This window comes from Parus major, chromosome 4A, assembly GCF_001522545.3.
Source record: "Parus major isolate Abel chromosome 4A, Parus_major1.1, whole genome shotgun sequence".
NCBI classification, from domain to species: Eukaryota; Metazoa; Chordata; class Aves; order Passeriformes; family Paridae; genus Parus; species Parus major.
The window spans coordinates 18,577,736-18,586,350 of NC_031772.1; the positions used below are offsets into that span (position 1 = coordinate 18,577,736).

Sequence of the window (8,615 nt, forward strand, 5' to 3'; positions counted from 1 at the left end):
CCATCCATCCCTCAGATCTTCCAGGCTCACAGAGAACATCCCAGCCATGAGGCAGCAGCACCAGGCCTGTGTCTGGCCTCCCTCAGGGCTGCAAAGCATCACTTGGCATTACTCTCTACACTTTCAACCCCCAAATCCCCCCAATTTCTCCTAAAAGGTGCTGCAGGTACACAGCTCAGCAGGTCACACATCCATGAGCTGCTACCAACCCTGCATTTTCAGCTTCTCAGCACTTTACAGCATCTCATCCCAAATTCCTTGTTTCAACCAGCACAGAAACTCCTTTTCTCCAGCACCTCGGATTTTTAACAGAAATTAAGCTCAACACAGTACAACCTTCTCCCATATCCTCCTAAACTTGTTTCATCCCCACTTCAAACCCAGGGCAGGGGGGCTGACAGGCACAGAGTGAGCCTAAGAATTCTAAAGAAAAACACAGCAACTGAAGAAAACCTAAAGAAATACAAAACTGAAAACTGGGTTCCCCCAGCAGGACAAGAAGGAAAGCACCTGGTGTCCGTGGGAAAAGCTGTCATGGCCCTGCAATTCCCTCCCTGCAGTGCCCCAGGCAGTACCAGGAGTTTTTAAATCACTGTTACCTCAACCATCCTCTTTTCATTTGTGCCTTGTAGAAGGGAGATTTGTCTCTGTTATTTTTAAACTGGAGACCTTACAGATGCCAACCTTTGCAGACCAGCTGGCAGCTGGGATGGTGCCCGTGGGAAGGCACCAGAGCCACGGGGATGCTCAACCTCCTGTGGCACAGCTCTGGATGGAAAGGAGCTTTCCTTGCTTCCCTCTACTCCCCATCCTCAGTTCTGGAAACAATTCCAGACTCAGGTGGACCCAAGGGATATTCTGCAGAGAAAACTGTGGGCAGCTGATACATTGGGGTAATTCTGGAACTGAAAGCTGGAGGGACCTTCCTTTATTTTGGCTTTTTTTGGAGTGTTTTTTTAGTGTCCTGCATGAAATTCTCATTCTTTCAGTGGTGCCTCTGGAAAATTAACAACAGAGATTTGCTCTGAGCTTGTAAGCTCCTGTCTGTATTAATTTGCAATCACTGATTGAAGGTTTTTTGTGTCTGTGTGTGCTTTGGTTCTGAAGGACCACGAGTGGGATGAAGGTCCCACAACATCAATTCTCCCTCAGCTTCCTTTTACTGCTTGAGAGTTTGGCACAGAATATACTGAGGGCCCAAAGAACGGGTGCACACACCTCCAAAACCTCTGTTCCACCTAGATCTACCTGCTCAGAGCTGTGCTGCTGGCACAGAAAGCACATCAGCCACCAGCCTGGCGAGGGGAACAGAGCAGCCTCACAAATTATTAAACCCAGAGGAAACAATGCTCAAATTCGGGGCAAACCCAGCTCAAAACCAGCTGGGAGAAGGAAGGACAAGGAGATGTTGAGGTGGAGGGTAAACCAGTCAAAAATGTTGTTGTGGTGGTGGTTGTGGTGAGCACCAGGCCAGCTGAGAGGACATGTCCTCCACCAGGGAGGAGCAGCAGCCTGGCTGGGGCTCCCTGCAACCTCAGATTGATCTTTCCCATTTTCCATCACCACAAGATCCCAAAGTGTGCAGCATTCCACCCTGTGGAAGAGCAATTCACCTCAGAGCAGCTCACCATGCTCCGTCCCCTCTCCCCCAAAAACAACTGGCCAGCAGGTTTTCCTTGGCTGGTCAAGTTTTAATAAACATCATTTAATCCCTGCTCCAAACCAAAGCTCAGCTCCCTGAGCCAAGCTGGGATTGTCACACTGACTCCAGGGCATGTGGATAATTCCCACAGCCCATGCAGGTGAGTTGAGCAATTGAAAAGGAAGACACTGGGGTTTGCAGAGACACCAGCAGCCATCATCCCTTCCCAGCCTGGCAGATCCACTCCTCCCAGGAAAGCATCTCTGCCCCAAAAGGCTTCAGTTCAAGCCTCTCCTTTGATGTTGTGTGCAAACCTTGACACTCAGGATCATGGATGTCAGGAGAGGATGGTATCTTAGCTGAGAGGTAAGGTGAGAGATAAGATTCTGCATTTCCATTTCATTTCCCAGTGCATTTCCTACCCATGTCCTTCTGCAGGCAGCCCTGTGGCATTCCTGGGAATAGCTCTGGGATAACCACAGCCAGACCTGGGAGAAATCACTGCCCCTTCTTACATATTCCTACAGATTTTCTGTGCTCTAAACCACAGCCAGACCTGGGAGAAATCACTGCCCCTTCTTACATTTTCCTACAGATTTTCTGTGCTCCAAACACACACCAGCCCTGAGCAGTCACTACTGGAGGGTGAAGGCTGCTCACTCTCTGCCTTTGCAAGGGACCAGCCTCAGGGATGGAAGGTTTGGAGGAAGAAAGTATGGGAGGTGCTGTGGGATCCCTGAAAAAACCTCACATCTGCATGGCACAGCAAGGAATTGTTAATTAGGGGAAGGTTAAAGACCAAAAGTTCCTGTGGCACAGTGTCCTGCAGCCTCTGAGAGCTCCCATGAGCTTCCTGCAGGAGAAATGCAGCCACATCCTTATGGCACCTCAGGGAATGCTGTGTGTGAAGGAAAGACAGGAATATTTATTCTGCCTGCTCTTCCCAAGTGCCACGGACAGGGACACAGAAGGGATGCTGCTCACCCTGTAAACAGCCAGAGATTTGGGAGCAGAATTCCAGGGAAGACTGCAGGACACAGACTGCAGAGAGCACAGCACCAACATCCTCTGCCTGCTGCAGCAAACTGAGCAAAGTACATCCAGAAATAAAGATAAAACAAGGTAAAGACAAGCCTGGCATCCCAGAGGAGGAAACATCCCAGAGCCACAGAATTCTGATGTGCACCAGCTCTCAGCTTAACCCAACAGGGGCTTTGGATTTTCAGACAGAGAGTAAAATTCCAGCTACACAAAAACATCCCTGCTGCTGGATTTTGGGGATTTCTCTCTAGGTCTGGTACAAACACTCTGCCCACCCCTACACATCAGGAAACATCAGCTGTAAAAAACTGCCAGGTCTCTTCTTTATCCACAGAGCTTTATATTCCCCCAAACTCCCAAACAAAGGTATATTTTGTTACACTGGACAAAAATAACCTTGAAAATATGCAAAGAGTTATGATTTCTGACCTTCAAAGTATTGTAGTTGTGACATTTCACTTTGTTATTCCAGCCATGAACAAATAGCTCTGCTAAAATATCTGTCACAAAGTAGTCCCCAATGCCCAGACCACAATAATCTTTTTTAGCAACTAAAAAGGTTCTGCTAAACCATTATGAACTTAACTCCAGGAAAGAAATGGAAGAGCTGGAGCACCAAGGCAGCAGCTATTCTTGTTAAATTGGTCTCAATTTTTCAGGGATCCTGTTGAACATTACAGAGGTCACAGACTGTGCCATGGTGAAAACCTGAGTCTCTAAAACCCACAGAGTTTAATAAGGAGTGCCATATTCCCAAATTGCCTCAAATGTTTTTACAGGGTATTATGACTTTCAGTTTTATAGGTCCAAAACACTAACCAAATAAAAAGTCTATTTCTCCCAAATTTTCAAGGTTCAGTTTTTAAAAGGCCAGAGGCACAAAGTGTTCCTGTGAGCCAAGGAAGCCTCAGCCATCAGCTTCTATCACAGGTCCAGCCATCAGCTTCTATCACAGGTCCAGCCATCCTTCCCAGCTCCCAGGTTTTGTCCTCCCCGTGCACAAGAGCTGATTCCCACATTAACCCTCTGCCATTTCCTTTTTTCAGCTTTCCTCCTCAGAAAATCATGGAATGCTTTGGGTTGGAAGGGACTTTAATGCTCCTCTTGCTCAGGCCATGGGCAGAGACACCTTCCACTATCCCAGGGTGCTCCAACCTGGCCTTGGACCCTTCCAGGGATGGGGCAGCCACAGCTTCTCTGGGCAACAATATTCCAAATGCCCAAAGCTCTTTTTGCATTTTTGAGATAAATCTTCTCCTAAAAATCTGAAATCAGCTGTCCTGGGACCCTTCAGGCTGAACAGCATCAGCTGATGAAGCTCAGGACCCCATGGAATCCTGGTGCCCACTTCCCTGGGCTGGACAGTTTCCCTGAATCTCCTCCAGGTAGGTCCCTGTCTCCCGTAAGCACGGCTGGAATGGACTGAAGTGGTTTGTGTTTATCTCCCTCCTCCTGCCCTCATGGCCACACTGGTGAGGGGCTGGGAACACAAACCCTGTGAGGAGCAGCTGAGGGAGATGGGGTTGTTCAGCCTGGAGAAAAAGAGACTCAGAGGTGACCTCATCACTGAGCCAGGTGGGGTTGGTCTCCTTCTCCAGGCAGCACTGACAGAACCAGAGGACACAGCCTCAAGCTGCTCCAAGGGAAATACAGGTTGGATATTAGCAAGAAGCTTTTTACAGAAAGGGTGATAAAGTACTGGAATGGTCTGTGTGGGGAGGTGTGGAGTCACCATCCCTGGATGTTTAACAAAAGCCTGGATGTGGCACTCGGTGCCAGGGTTGTTGAGGTGTTAGAGCTGGGTTGGACTCGATGATCCTGGAGGTCTCTTCCAACCTGGTGATTCTGTTGAGATTCTGATCTGTTCTTCCCTGGCAGCCTGAAACCCAAGGCTGTGCCACAGCAGTTCTGATGGACACCAGGGGCTCGAGGAGCTCCATCCCCCTGGCCCTGACAAATATCTGCAAGCAGGGGCAGGAATTACGGCAGTGATGGTGCTGTGGTGCCTGTCCAGCTGGACTGAAGCTGTGACATTCCTTGGGGTCAAACAGAGGCTTTCCAGGCACTACCAGTGGATTTACACTTTTCATCTACTCCATGCTGGGGCTGTAAAATTTCATCTTTCTTTCTGTGCTGCCCTTCCCTCCCAGATTCATTTTAATAACAGCTCTTTTTATGGGCACTGTAAAGCACCATCCCACATTTGGGCACTGTTCAAGAGGATAAATTTCTACAGAGACCTTCTGGGATCTGAGGGGGATTCTTCAAGCACATTCCTGGTTTTCCTCATTGGATCACATCCTCTTTGTCGCTTTCAAAGGGAGTCTGACCTGTGACATACCCAGCCAGGTACTGAAATATTGCAGCTGCTTTCTGTAGGGTGCAGATATTGAACATTACCACCCCCAAAGTGCAAGCAAGGATGCTCAGGACCTGTGGCCTTCAGGTCCTTTGGGTCAGCTCAAATCAGCTGCTATGTAAATGTTGTTTCTATGGGATTTCTTCTTTATTTTCTCCCCTCATGTTTCCCAAATAAAACCCAATGTTTTATTTCCCACTGACTGACAGCGCAGCGGCTCAGCAAATTAACAAACCCATGCACAACTGTGCCTTGATTACTCCCTCTCTTTTCTTATGAAAGAAAATGTCCAATCCTTTAATTTGACTCTCCCAGGAGCCTTTGAGCAGTTTAGGAGCTGCTTCTCACCTCGGAAAGAACCGTCTGCTCCTCACACAGCCCCACATCCCACTGCTGATCCCAGCAGAGCTGCAATCCAAATCCTGCCAGCCTGACTCCAGCAGTGAGGCCAAATCTCTGCTGCCTGGGACTGAAATTCTTATCAGATATGGAGTCTTTAGGCTGGATTTTCATCTTGATGCTGAGCTGCAAACACCAGCTCTGGCTAAGCCGAGCTCTCCAGGGACACCCATCCAGCTCAGGGGCCATCAGTCACCGCCGTGGTGTCACCTCAGATTAAGGTGTCACCACAGGCCAGCCCTAAGCACCTGCCTCCCCACTCATGTTTTAGTGTCCCTACACATTTTTAACTCTTTGTGGTGCAGCCTGGTGGGCCCTGTCCCAACACTGGTGTTCCCAGAGTGTGGCTGCAGCTCAACATATTCCTGAGCTCTGGATGGAGCACTCGGCCCCTGCCAAGTCCCAGGGAATGTTTTCCTGGGATCCCAAACTGGGAGCTGGGGGCAGCCCAGCCCTGGTGCTCAGCCCTGCCAGCAGCACAATCCTGGAGTGTCACTGCCTCCATCCATCCTTCACCGAGGAGAAACATCCTCTGTGAGCCTTGCACAGGGATGAAACGCTGCTCTCCTCACTTTCCAGCACTGTCTGGAGTGCTGCAGGTTTGCTCCAACCACAGCCATGCTCGCTGCTAAATGTTGAGCGTCTCGCTCCCTCCTCCTCTCCCTCGGAATTTTTCCTCCCCTGTTCCAGCCAATCGTGCAGGGGAAAATTCCAGCCTGAGCTTCATTAGTATAAGATATAAAAATAGAAGTGCATTATCTTTTGTAGTTCTCTCAGTTGATTCAGTGGCAGCATGAAGGTAAAATAATTAAATGTTTGTCTGGTGATAAAAACAAGCCCAACAGGAGAGACTGGGCTGAGCTTTTCTGGAAGCTGAGTGTGGAGATCTGGGGGTTCTTGTGCTCCACAGACTCTGCCCTCCCCACTCTCCATAGCTACCAAAAGCATGATGATGCCTCCCTCCCTCCCTCCTTCCCTCCTCCTCAGCTCCAAAATAAACACAGGATGGAGGCTTCAGGAGAAGCTGGCAAATGCCTCTGCTGCAAAGCACAGACCTCCCGCAAGAACTTTTCCTGCCATCTCCCCACATCCTGCCTGGCAATTCCCTCAGCTCCTCCAGAAACTCTGCAGGAGCAGGGGGGTGTCTGTGTGGACCAAGGTCAACACAGGAGATGTTCAAAAAACATTAGTGAGTTGACTTGATCCTTCATCAAAATACTTTCTGCTTTTCCTTCCTAACACTTCACTGCCCACGACGTGGCAGGCTGAGCCGATGTGACAAACTGTCGAAACACATTTTTTTGAACAGAAAAAAAAAAATTAAACCTAGACTTTAAAGGTAAAACTGGCCCCTTTGAGTCCCTCTATCATGTGTGACATTCCTGCTGGAAAAAAAGGGCTCAGAGAGCAACTTGCTGGGAAAAGGCTCCAATGAACAGGTAAGAGCTCCAGTCTGCAGGGAGCTCCTGGGCTTCACCTTTTAAGCTCCCATGAGTTAATAAAAGCAACCACAGAGGTGCAAAAGCACCTGAGAATTTGTCAATCCCCAGACACAAACCTAGGAAAAGATGCTGTTCATTGATTCCATAAAGTAACAAGTGAATATTGCCTAAATCAATCTGCTGGCACCAGCAAAAATACCTGCTCCCCAAGGGAAAGGACCATCATTTCTCCCTCTCCAAATCCCCCCTCTGTGCTTTATTCCTGCTGTTGTGGTGGTAATGACCAATTTACCACCAGGATGGAGGGTGGCAAATCCCACCCACCTCCGAGTTCCCTGCTGGAGCCTGAGATTGCTATTGATGAGCTCCGTGGTTTGATGGAAAGGAAATGAGTTGAGTTTAAGGGCTGCTGGCACTCTCTCTGGAGAAATGCCAGGGAATTTTTAGACAGTCTTCAACCCAACAATAAAATGCCATGGATGTGAGTCAGAGTGGATGTGAGCATCTCCGTGGGAATCTGGGAGCAGCCAGCTCCGTCTGCCCGTGTGACATCCCTGCCCAAAGGAGCCACCTGAGAGCCCAGGTGTCCAAACCCTCTAATTTGGGTCTCTGGAGCTGCACACAGCTCAACACTCCCTGCATGCACCTTTACACTGCCCTGGGATCCCCCAGCACCCCAGCAGGTCATTTCTCATCTGGGGCGCTGCAAATCCATGTCTTGCTCACACTGTGTGTGTTTGCAACATGAAGCAGCCTATAGAAATCTTATATTCTTAGTTTATAAATACATCAGGCAGTGAAAATCAGCAAGAGATTAAACCTTTACGTTTGTCTCCACAAACTTTTATATCAAAAGGATTCTCCTGGAAGCAGAGTGGTTTAAATTATTGGTATCTTATGTCAGTGCATGACAGCGTAAGACGAAAAAACTAAAACCTGACAGCTGAAAAAACCTTGTGACTTCCTAACACACTGGAAAGCTCCAAAGTCTCAGCTAACCAAGAATCTGGTTCATGATTTTAAAGGTCTTGGGCTCATGGCCAAACTCCCAGAATCTCCCCTGTGTACTCCGCTTTTAGGTCCACGAGGATGAGCAAGATCCCTGGAGTTCCAGCTCGCAGATTTAAAATGGCTGGAGCTGCTGCAGGGAAAGAAAATGGGGGGAAAGTCTGTTCTGTGTTTATGCACCAACATCAGGTGAGGAGAGGTTCTGAAGAAGCAACACGGGATACAACAGAATTATCTCAGAATTTTAGAAGAAGAACCCAGTGCTCTTGGTAATGAATACAGGAGACTTTTTTAACATCAGGCCTTGAAGCTGCTGGACTCAGATAAGGCTCCTTGGCCTTGTCTCTGCAGCAGCCCAGCTCTCCCAGCACTGCCTGTGCTTCCTAAGGTCATCCATAAATCCAGAGCACTTCTGGCCACACCACACACACCAGGAAAGGCTTGGGGCAAGCTGCTGAACTGCCAAGATAAATCCTGCTCCTGCAGCCAGTCCACCTCCATCAATCTTCTCAAAAGCAGCAATCCAAACACTGATTTGCAGGATCTCACTTACTTGTTTCTCCTTCTTTAGGACCAGAGCCAAACCCAAGACTTATGAGCAGCTCCTGGCACCTCTAACCACAGCCTGCACCAAATCACCACCAGAGCAAACCCTGACCTTCCAATGCAGCAGGTCCCCAAAGCACTGGTGGCAACAGGATGGATGGATGATGGATGATGGATG

General features: G+C 48.8%; 1 protein-coding gene across 11 annotated transcripts in view; it reads right to left on the reverse strand.

The window, feature by feature from the left end:
- ARHGEF9 (Cdc42 guanine nucleotide exchange factor 9) overlaps positions 1-8,615 on the reverse strand; it is a 204,617-nt gene that overhangs the window by 93,642 nt on the left and 102,360 nt on the right. The window lies entirely within an intron of this gene.